Below are 12,428 nucleotides of genomic sequence, written 5' to 3'. Positions count from 1 at the left end.
AAAAACTATATATATCTGCAGCTAAACTATCCTAACCCAACCTAACTTAACCTAAGCTAAACCGGGTTGGGTGCCGAACGGCAGCAGACTTCGGGAATATACTACAGGGGCAGTCCAGTTCATTGTGTGTCCTTCTCTTATTTACTCAGAAGCACTGTACCCGTTTGGAGAATGGGCTTCATTTGTTGGCTATTCTTTACCAAACAGGCACCTCGATTCCAATTATAACAAACTCATGATCCCAAGGTAAAAAATTTAGGTGCATAAGCAACACAAACAGTTAACTGTTAAATTCTGACTCAAACCGTGATTGGGGTCAGTTTACCTTATTTACTGAATAATATATAAACCCAATAAATTTCCCGGTGTACATTAATAGTCGGACTGCAAGAGGCAAGGGCCGACCTACTATCTCAGTAGTCTTTGAGTCATTCATTTTATACAGGAGTCACTCATTGTAACCAGGAATGAACTGAACCAGACTGGAACCCCTTGGGCAGCTCCAGCAATCATCCCTGTGTCTGACTGGATGTTAGGCGATGTTTACTAAGGATGTGAGCCATATTTACAAGGATTCTAAAGTTAGAGTAAAGAAAATATAGTGCAAGTATTAACTAATATCTCAGGTTCTAAAAATCTCTCCACATCTGAACAAAATCACTAGGGATGACAGGAATAAAATGTAAATCACTGTGTATGAAAAACAGGGATTTCCTTTATACTTGTTTGCAAAATTAGTTCAGGTCACGATAAAAGCTTTTGTTGTCTTCCGATGACGTCTCATTTATTCTTGCATTCGCCCAGCAGCTTTATTCATCTTTAGAAAAACCTACTAAACTGGATGATAGATAGACAGACAGACAGATAAAAAGGCAGATAGATAGATAGATAGACAGGCAGACAGAGAAAAAGATAGATAGATAGATAGATAGACGGACAGACAGAAAAAGGCAGATACATAGATAGAAAAAATTCTAAATTAAATGGGTTAGATATAGTGTTTATTTACCCCACAGTAGAGGTATATCCTAAGCTGACAATATGCTCTTGAAAAAACAATAAAATAAAACACAGGCCACCGTGCTAAATGGATTAACCTCACGTTCTCTCTTAATTTCCCGTTTTATCATCTGGCTGAGTTGCCGGTTAGGCGTTAGGTGTAAACTATAGAGTAACGCCTCTGAGAAACTAATAGAGTTTTTGATGCGTATTCAGGAAGGTGTTCAGTGTTAACCAACCTATCGAAGGAGTAGGTGTTGAAGGGTTCTCTGATGAGGATTTCTTTATTAAGGGTAAAGATATGTACTACAGAGAAGCTTTTGAATATAATTTTAGAGTAGGTTAATATGCATGTAGAGAAATACATGGTTTTATTTAAGCCAGGAGGAAAGGTATGATTTCAACTTGTTTGTACTGACGCCGTGTAATGGAGGATGTGGGAGTGATGAAAGCTTTTCCTGGGGGTTTTTCAGTCATTAAAAGTAAATCATGTCTTAAGAAAAACACGGTATATTAACCCCAAATAGACTGATAGGCAAATGAGGAAGTATGGATGAATTTAAGGCAGGAGGAGAGCTGTAGTTGTGGGTGGGTTAGTGGTCCATCATTATGAACAGCCAGTGGAGGTGTATAGTCGGGCATGGCAGTTACATACGGGTATCGTAGGTCTCATTACAGGCCTCGTAACACCTCTTCCTTAGCGATTTATTCTTCAAACTAACCCTGTTCGAAACTATATTCTACGTGGCATATGAGACATCGTAGCGCCTATGTCTTGGATATTTATTCTATAGACAAAATCTCATTTTCTTCGTGTGTGTGTGTGTGTGTGTGTGTGTGTGTGTGTGTGTGTGTGTGTGTGTGTGTGTGTGTGTGTGTGTGTGTGTGTGTGTGTGTGTGTGTGTGTGTGTGTGTGTGTGTGTGTGTGTGTGTGTGTGTGTGTGTGTGTGTGTGTGTGTGTGTGTGTGTGTGTGTGTGTGTGTGTGTGTGTGTGTGTGTGTGTGTGTGTGTGTGTGTGTGTGTGTGTGTGTGTGTGTGTGTGTGTGTGTGTGTGTGTGTGTGTGTGTGTGTGTGTGTGTGTGTGTGTGTGTGTGTGTGTGTGTGTGTGTGTGTGTGTGTGTGTGTGTGTGTGTGTGTGTGTGTGTGTGTGTGTGTGTGTGTGTGTGTGTGTGTGTGTGTGTGTGTGTGTGTGTGTGTGTGTGTGTGTGTGTGTGTGTGTGTGTGTGTGTGTGTGTGTGTGTGTGTGTGTGTGTGTGTGTGTGTGTGTGTGTGTGTGTGTGTGTGTGTGTGTGTGTGTGTGTGTGTGTGTGTGTGTGTGTGTGTGTGTGTGTGTGTGTGTGTGTGTGTGTGTGTGTGTGTGTGTGTGTGTGTGTGTGTGTGTGTGTGTGTGTGATTTTATGCAAGCTATGTCGATATTTGAGCCGCACTCTTAGGTAGTTGACGCTCCACAGCATCCTTTTCCTTGGCGACTTATTGTTCTCATATTACATCGTTACGTTGTTTTAATTCATTTACATCGTATTTGCAAACAGCTACCCTCTTCTCCTCAATCTGCCTGCCTTCCATCAGCTCACTGCCTCTCCCTCAACCCTCTGCCTCTCCGTCAACCCTTTGCCTCTCCCTCAGCTCATTGCCCTCCCTTAACTCTCTGCCTCTCTCTTAGCTCTCCTCCTCTCTCTTAGCTCACTGCCTCTCCCTCAACTCTCTGCCTTTCCTTCAACTTTCTGCCTCTCCCTCAGCTCTCTGTCTCTCCCTCAGCTCTCTGCCTCTCCCTCAACTCTCTGCTTCTCCCTTATCTTTCTGTCTTTCCTTCAGCTACCTGCCCTCCCTCAACTAACTGCCTCACCTTCAGCTCACTGCCTTCCCACAGCTCACTTATACCACTTCAGTCTGTTCTTCCATTTCATCTTGGGACCTCTCTCCTTCATTATTCAAAAGGGTAAATGTACGTTGTGGTAGATGGGGGCGCTCACCATCCCCTCATTCGATGTAGTGCTGTTGTCGAGTGTCTGCCCTTTCCTCTCCTCCATCCTTCTTTCCTTCCATGCTCTTCTGTCTTCCTTTCCTTCATTCTTTCCTTGTCCTTCTGCCTACAGGTAACTTTACATTCACTCCTCTGTCTTTCTTTCCTTCATTCTTTCCTCTTCCTTCTGCCTGTGGGTGACTCTACACTGAGTGACAAGCCAAATGGTTTCCTATACATCAGGAAAACATTTACTACGCTGGGTGGTAACCATATAACCAAATTTTGGCGCCTGGTGGTTTAGTGGGTAATTATTGCGCTCCAGTCGGATTGAGCCGGTGAAGGTTTATAAAGCGGTGGTTGGGGTTGATTGCTCATGTAATGCCACTCAGGGATGAGTGAGACTGGTCACTCTCATCTTAAATGTCGGGACCAACTACCTAGCCACGGTCTCCTACGCTTCTCATGGGGCAATGTAGGATTGGATGATGGATGGATGGATGGATGGTAAATGTACGTTTTACTTAAAGTAGCAGAAAGACCTAAAGACCTTACCAATTTAATTCATATTCCTCCAGTTTATTTTCTATATTTTCTAACTATTTTCTGGGTTGTAAATGACCTTTTCCTGCTGAAAATTTCCCCCTTGTTGTTTTTATCACTTTCCTTAAGCCGTAACTTCAACTGTTTGATTTTTGGCGAAATGGAAGACTCTTACTCAGACATACCCAAAAGTGGATTTCGCTTCCCATTTCCCAACAGGAGGTTATATGAGTTGAATTATTAGGTACAGTTAAGATGTGGTAGGTTAAGTTAGGTTAAGTTAAACAGTTAGGTTAGGACAGTCGCGTCCACCATTATGTTGAAGAATCAAACAAGAGTTGTTACAGCAGAACATTGCTAAAAACAACAGGGTAATAGATTTAGCAAGAAACATTTGTTTACCACCCCAGAAATAATAGGAAATATATAACAGACTATCAGGAAAAAGAACTGATTTGGTTAGGTACTTCTACTGCTTAAAGTAAAGCGTATGTTTTCCCTTTTTTAGGTCGAGGTAAGTTCAGGGAGTCTCAGAAAAATACCGAACAAATTTTTTGGCAATCTCACGTCTATTTTTTTTTTTTTTTTTTATGCGAGGAAGAAGGAACCAAAGGCCATGAGCCCGCAGTAACAGTTCCCTCCAAGAGAAAAACAAAATACAATAGAGAGCCAAATTCAAGATCCGATCATTTTGAGATGCCTGGACACACTGCGTTTGAAAGACTGGAGATCATAGGCAGCAGGAAATACAGACAGAGGGAGACAGTTCCAGAGCTGACCTGTTGCATAAATGAAAGATTGGGAGTAACGGTTAACTCTTGCATTAGAGAGTTGGACAGAAAAGGGATGAGAGTTTGCTGCCAGACGGGTGCTACGCGCCCGTCGTAGAGGTGGAGGAATGCAAGCAGACAGTTCAGAGGAGCAGTGACCATTAAAGTAGCGATAGAAAAGAGATAAAGATGCAACAGAGCGGCGAAGAGACAGAGGTTGAAGGGAGTCAGTAAGAGGAGGAGAGTTAATGAGACGAAAATCCTTTGACTCCACCCTATTGAGAAGAGCTGTATGTGGGGAGCCTCCCCACACATGAGAGTTGTACTCCACACAGGGGCGGATAAAACCCCTGTATAGAGTCAACAATTGTGCAGGGGTAAAGAAAGAGCGGAGTGGGCTTAGCACACCCAATCTCTTGGAAGCAGATTTTACAAGAGATGTAATATGATTTTTCCAAGATAAGTCCCGAGTAAATGAAACCCCAAGCATGTTCAAGGATGATGCAGGATTAAGCTGAATATTATTAAACATTAGTGGGTATACCTGTGGAAGATTTTGTCGGGTTGATAGGTGTAAGAACTGAGTCTTAGATGCATCAAAGACAACCATATTATTTTTACCCCAGTCAGAGATACGAGCCAAGTCAGACATTAGGTGTGCCATAGCCTCACCCCTTGTTTCTTGAAGTAACTGTTGAGATGGGTGTTGAGGGAACCGAATGGAAAGGTGAAGGGTGGAGTCATCAGCGTATGAGTGGATAGGGTTAGATGTACAGCTTAGAAGATCATTGATGAATAAAAGGAAGAGAGTTGGTGATAGGACAGAGCCCTGAGGAATACCACTGTTGATAGATCTAGGAGAAGAACGATGGCCGTCTACAACAGCGGCTATAGAACGACCAGAAAGGAAACTAGCGATGAAGGCACAGATAGAAGGATAGAAACCGTAGGAGGGCAGTTTGGAAATTAAAGATTTATGCCAGACTCGATCGAAGGCCTTTGAGATGTCAAGTGCAATGGCAAAGCTTTCGCCAAAGTTCCGAAAGGAGGATGACCAGGAGTCTGAAAGGTAGGTGAGAAGATCGCCAGTGGAGCGTCCCTGACGGAACCCATACTGACGATCGGAAAGAAGGTTGTGATAGGAAAGATGTCTTAAAATTTTTCTATTAAGAATTGACTCGAAAACTTTTGAAATACAGGACGTTAAAGCAATTGGACGATAGTTGGAGGGTTGGGAGTGGTCACCCTTCTTAGGGACTAGCTGAATGAGAGCAAACTTCCAGCAAGAAGGAAAGGTACAAGTTGACAGACAAAGGCGAAAGAGTTTGCCTAGGCAGGGTGTAAGCACAGAAGCACAGTTCTTGAGAACAACAGGAGGGACCCCATCAGGCCCAAATGCCTTGTTAGTACTGAGGCCAGTGATGGCAGAAAATACATCAACTGAAGAAATTTTAATGTCAGCCATGAGGAAGTCAGAGGGGGGAAGTGATGGAGGAACAGCACCGGAATCGTCTAAGGTGGAATTGGAGGAGAAAGTCTGTGCGAAGAGATCTGTTTTATCTGTAGAAGAAATAGCTACAGAACCATCAGAGTAGAAAAGAGGAGGGAAGGATGATGAGGTAAAGTTGTTAGAAAGATTTTTGCAAGGTGCCAGAAGGAGCGGGAAGAATTCGAGTTGGAGAGTTGAGAGCATTTAGTATGGATGAAATTATTTTTAGTAGAGCGAAGAACAGACTTAGCACGATTCCGGGCAGAAACATAAAGACGATGTGATTCAGGGGTGGGTTGGCTCCGGTACCTTTTGTAGGCCTTCTCCTTGTTGCGGACAGCATTAGAACAAGCGTGATTAAACCAAGGCTTTCTTGCGTTAGTCAAAGGATACGAGAAAGGAATGTATGCTTCCATGCCCGAGAGAATAACCTCTGTAATGTGCAAGGCACACTCAGATGGCACACGGCCATGGAAGCAATAATCATTCCAGGGAAAATCAAAGAAGTACTGCCTGAGGGCCTCCCAGTCCGCGGCTCCAAAATGCCACAGACGACGCTTCCCTGGAGGGTCCACAGGCCGTACCGGAGTGATAGGACAGGTTAAGGTAATAAGGTTGTGATCGGAGGAGCCCAACGGAGAGAAAAGATTAACAGAGTAAGCAGAAGGATTAGTTGTGAGGAAGAGGTCAAGTATGTTGGAGCTCTCTCCAAGGCGGTCAGGGATACAGGTAGGGTGCTGTACAAGCTGCTCTAGGCCATTAAGGATAGAAAAGATGTAGGCTTGTTCACCAGGTGGATCCGTGAAAGGAGAGGAGAGCCAAAGGTGGTGGTGAACATTGAAATCTCCAAGAATGGAGATTTCAGAGAAAGGAGAAATGGACAGAATGTGTTCCATCGTAGAAGTAAGATAGTCGAAGAATTTTTGATAGTCGGTAGAATTAGGGGATAAGTAAACAGCACAGATATATTTAGTCAGAGAATGACAGGAAAGCCGAAGCCAGAGTGTGGAGAAATCAGAAGAATCGAGTTCAGGAACACAAGAGCAAGATAAGTCGTTGCGTATGTATACACAACAGCCACCTTTGGCGTTGAAATGAGTATAGAGAAAGTAGGAGGATACAGAAAAGGGTTTGCTGTCAGTTGCCTCAGACAGCTGAGTCTCCGTTAGAAAAAGAAGGTGAGGTTTAGAGGAGGAGAGGTGGTGCTCAACAGAGTGAAAGTTAGATGAAAGGCCGCGAATGTTGCAGAAATGAAGAAGAAGAGAGTTAGACAGTGGTTCCAGGCACCTCGAGTCGTCACCGGGAGAGGGGCAGATGGCGGGGGCATTTATGGTCCCCCCCCTGGGGACTCCGAGGCTGGGTGAATTGACGCCATTTTTGTTGAATTTAGAATGGGAAGTGTAGTGTGTACTGTGCATGTAGTTTGGTGAAGATAGTTAGAGAAATTATACTGGAGAGCATGCTGGCCTACTCTCTGTGTAACTGAGACACTGAAAAAGTTCAGCAAAGGGGGATGGTCAGGAACTAGTCCTGAGGGCTGATGAAACAGGAGCTCCAGCACTCCCTGTCATCAGCTTTCCATCCACCTCAGGAGTACTGCCCTGCGCGACTGGTGCTACAGTCTACTCCACTAATATCTACTGCCAGACGCCTCAATCCCTCATACGGGATGGCCACAAACAAATCGCCTCCACGTCACCCTGTCCCCCTTCATTTCACTGCCTTGCTCCAAATTCACACCCCTTTCTCTCATATACCTCTCCACTCCATCCCTCCATCTCATCCTTGGCCTTCCCCTCCCTCTCTCCCCCTCCACCTTACTCACATACACTCTCCTCGTCAGTCTCTCCATCCTCTCCACATGGCCAAACCACCTCAGTGTGTTTCTCCCAATACTTCCTATCACATCCACATCCACACCACAACGCTCCTTCACATCCTCATTTGTCAGCCTGTCTCTCCATGTGACTCCACAGGCTCCTCTTAAATAACTCATTTCCACTGCTCTCACTCTTGTGTCCCTCTAACAACGTCCAAGCTTCACTTCCATACGTGAGCGTTGGTATCACAATACTGTCATGTAATAACTTTTTCACTTCCATGCTCACTTCCCTGTTTCTTATCTCTGCCTTCAAGGAACCAGCAACCTTTCTTCCTTGTTGTACCCTTTCAAGCTCTTCACCCTCCAAACCTCCATCCTTACTCATCACACTACCCAAGTACTTAAACGTACTCACATTTCCCATTTCCTCATCATCCAACCTCACTCTACATTCACTGACTTCACCTCTCTCGAAGACCATTACTTTACTCTTCCCTATATTCACCTTTAAATTCAGTTTCTTACACACTCTCTTAAACTCATCCACCAAGCCTTGCAGCTCCCCTTCGTCTTCACTTAACAACACAGTATCATCTGCAAACAACAGTACAGGGAGTTTCCAAACACTGCCCTCTCTCATTAGGGCCACTCCAACATCCACTGTCCCACCTTGTATCTCTTTTATAACCCCATCCATATACAGATTGAACAACCATGGAGAAATGACACATCCCTGTTTCAACCGAACCTTCAAATAGAAAAACTCACTCAGTTCACTATCCACACGCACTGCAGCCTTAGCATCCTCATACACACTCTTCACACCATTCAACAACTTTCCATCTACTCCATATATTCTTAATACTTTCCACAATCCTTGTCTATCCACCCTGTCATATGCTTTCTCCAAATCCAAGCAGGCCACATACAACTTCTTTCCCTTCTCTAGGGGGGCGCGGTAGCACAGTGGTAGCGCGCTGGACTCGTAATCGGGGGATTGCGAGTTCGAGCCTCGCCCGGGCTGCCGTGCTGGGAGTGGTAGCTCGCTCCTGTAACCCTAGCGGGGCTATATAGTCCAATACAGGGCTTAGCTCGGGGGAACTCCATTTCTCCCATTTTTTTTCCCTTCTCTAGACACTTTTCCACTAAAGATCTAAGAATGAATATCCGATCAACACAACCTCTTCCCTTCCTAAAGCCTCCCTGTTTTTCTCCAACTAATTCCTTTGTTATTTCCCTAACTTTGTCGACAAGTATCATACATATAATTTTCCTATTACACTAAGAAGACAAATGCCCCTATGATTACCACACACTTCTTTTTCCCCTTTCCCTTTGTACAAGGGATTAATTTTACCTGACCTTTAATCATCCGGGACTTTACCTTCCTCCCAGGCCAATCTGCACATCTTTCAGAACCATTCTATTACTATCTCTCCCCTATGCTTCAGCATTGCACCACACACTCCATCAATTTCTGTGACTTTCCCCATTTTGACTTTCTTCAGTGTTTTCACAAGTTCCATTCTACTGATTCCTTCCTGTCTTCTCACCTCCATCCTTCTCCCAGCCATTCCCCAGTCACTTATACTCGCATTACATTCATTGTCGATGTTCAACAATTCATTAAAGTGTTCTCTCCATCTGCTCAATTTTTCTCCCTTCTCCACTAGTAATCTACCATTCTTATCTTTCACATCCCTACTAACTTCATTGCCACCCTGTCTGACTCTCTTTACCTCTTTCCAGAACATTTTCTTACATTCCTTCCACTTTACACTCAAATTACTTCCAGTTTCCTCATCCACTCTCTTCTTTCTCTTACTAATCTTTTCACCTGTCTCTTCCTTTCTACATATAACTCTCTCTTCCGTCACTCAGCTTCTTCCACGCCCCTATTTCCTATGCATTCATTATACACTTTCTTCTTTTGTGCCACAGCCTACCTCATATTCCACCATGCTGTTCCTTGCACCCCCTTTCGTCTTCTCTTCACCCCACACACCACCTCACAAGCTGCACATATTTCCTCTGTGAATATCTTGCACACACCTTCCACATCCCCCATCTGCTCGAATTCATGTTTACCCAATTGTTCCCCCACTTCTCTCATATATTCTGCCTTTTTTCTAATCCTCTTGTAACCTTTCCACTCTCCTCATATCTACTTCTTCCTCCCGTCCTTCCCTTCTTGTATTTCTCCATTTTACTTGGACCTTGATTCTGACCACCACTTCGTGATGGTCAGAAAGTCCACTCCCCCAACCTTTGAACGCTCTTGCATCCATTACACATCTTCGCATCCTTTCATCCACGCACACATAATCAATCATTGCCTTCCTTTCATTCAGTTCACAATCCACCCATCTCATTACACACCATGTATACCTGTGGATCATTTTGTGCTTGAAGAGGGTATTGGCTATCACCAACCCCCTCCTGGCACAAATGTCCACTAAAGCACTGCGATTCTCATCTATCTCAGCAGGCACACCCCTCTCACCAACTACTCCATCCACCTTCACATTCCCTACTTTACCATTAATATCACCAGTCAAAAATACCCTCTCATTCCTTTGAAACTTTTCCATGTGCACTTCCACATTTGTCCAGAACTCTTCTCTCACTCTGCTTGCACGATCTTGCGTTGGCGCATACCTGCGCACAATCACCCACATTTGTAGTCCAACTTTCAGTCTTACCCACACAATCCTTGAACCAACTGATCCATACTTTCTTATATTCTCCTTCCATCTGTTACTCACAACAATACACACTCCTCCTTTTCCCCTCTCATTCTTACCTACTCATTTTTTTTTTTTTTATTCGAGGAAGAAGGAACCAAAGGCCATGAGCCCGCAGTAACAGTTCCCTCCAAGAGAAAAACAAATTACAATAGAGAGCCAAAATCAAGATCCTATCTTTTTGAGATGCCTGGACACACTGCGTTTGAAAGACTGGAGATCATAGGCAGCAGGAAATACAGACAGAGGGAGACAGTTCCAGAGTTGATCTGTTGCATAAATGAAAGACTGGGAGTAACTGTTAACTCTTGCATTAGAGAGTTGGACAGAAAAGGGATGAGAGTTTGCTGCCATATCCCCCATCCATACTCCCATTCTCTTACACTCTTTCTTCTCCATTTAGTTTAAGTTACTCCACATACATCCACTTTCGCACCCTCAAGCACCTGGACAATCTCTATCTCTTTCACCTCATCATGTGTACTTGTCGAACATCACAACAAAAAGATATGCAGAAAGCACTTTTCTATCGTTCACAAGAACGGTAGCAGATATAGACCATATTCATTTTGAATTGGGTTGGGTAAAATACAGGGGGTGTCAGAAAATTATATATATATATATATATATATATATATATATATATATATATATATATATATATATATATATATATATATATATATAATATAATATATATATATATATATATATATATATATATATATATATATATATATATATATATATATATATATATATATATATATATATATATATATATATATATATATATATATATATATATATATATATATATATATATATATATATATATATATATATATATATATATATATATATATATATATATATATATATATATATATTTATATATACTGTATATATATAATTTTCTGACACCCCCTGGATTTTACCCAACCCAATTCAAAATGAATATGATCTATATCTGCTACCGTTCTTGTGAACGATGGAAAAGTGCTTTCTGCATATCTTTGTGTTGTGATGTCCGACAAGTACACACGATGACGTGAAAGAGATAGAGATTGTCCAGGTGCTTGAGGGTGCGAAAGTGGATGTATGTGGAGTAACTTAAACTAAATGGAGAAGAAAGAGTGTAAGAGAATGGGAGTATGGATGGGGGATATGGCAGCAAACTCTCATCCCTTTTCTGTCCAACTCTCTAATGCAAGAGTTAACAGTTACTCCCAGCCTTTCATTTATGCAACAGATCAACTCTGGAACTGTCTCCCTCTGTCTGTATTTCCTGTTGCCTATGATCTCCAGTCTTTCAAACGCAGTGTGTCCAGGCATCTCAAAATGATAGGATCTTGAATTTGGCTCTCTATTGTAATTTGTTTTTCTCTTGGAGGGAACTGTTACTGCGGGCTCATGGCCTTTGGTTCCTTCTTCCTCGCATAAAAAAAAGAATGAGTAGGTAAGAATGAGAGGGGAAAAGGAGGAGTGTGTATTGTTGTGAGTAACAGATGGAAGGAGAATATAAGAAAGTATGGATCAGTTGGTTCAAGGATTGTGTGGGTAAGACTGAAAGTTGGACTACAAATGTGGGTGATTGTGCGCAGGTATGCGCCAACGCAAGATCGTGCAAGCAGAGTGAGAGAAGAGTTCTGGACAAATGTGGAAGTGCACATGGAAAAGTTTGAAAGGAATGAGAGGGTATTTTTGAATGGTGATATTAATGGTAAAGTAGGGAATGTGAAGGTGGATGGAGTAGTTGGTGAGTGGGGTGTGCCTGCTGAGATAGATGAGAATCGCAGTGCTTTAGTGGACATTTGTGCCAGGAGGGGGTTGGTGATAGCCAATACCCTCTTCACGCACAAAATGATCCACAGGTATACATGGCGAATGATGAGAAGGGTGGATTGTGAACTGAATGAAAGGAAGGCAATGATTGATTATGTGTGTGTGGATGAAAGGATGCGAAGATATGTAATGGATGCAAGAGCGTTCAAAGGTTGGGGGAGTGGACTTTCTGACCATCACGAAGTGGTGGTCAGAATCAAGGTCCAAGTAAAATGGAGAAATACAAGAAGGGAAGGACGGGAGGAAGAAGTAG

Source organism: Coenobita brevimanus, chromosome 2 (genome assembly GCF_032717465.1).
Source record: "Coenobita brevimanus isolate Jiangsu-jjx chromosome 2, ASM3271746v2, whole genome shotgun sequence".
Taxonomy (NCBI): domain Eukaryota; kingdom Metazoa; phylum Arthropoda; class Malacostraca; order Decapoda; family Coenobitidae; genus Coenobita; species Coenobita brevimanus.
The sequence above is the reverse complement of the archived record's forward strand: the minus strand, read 5'-3'. Positions refer to the sequence as shown.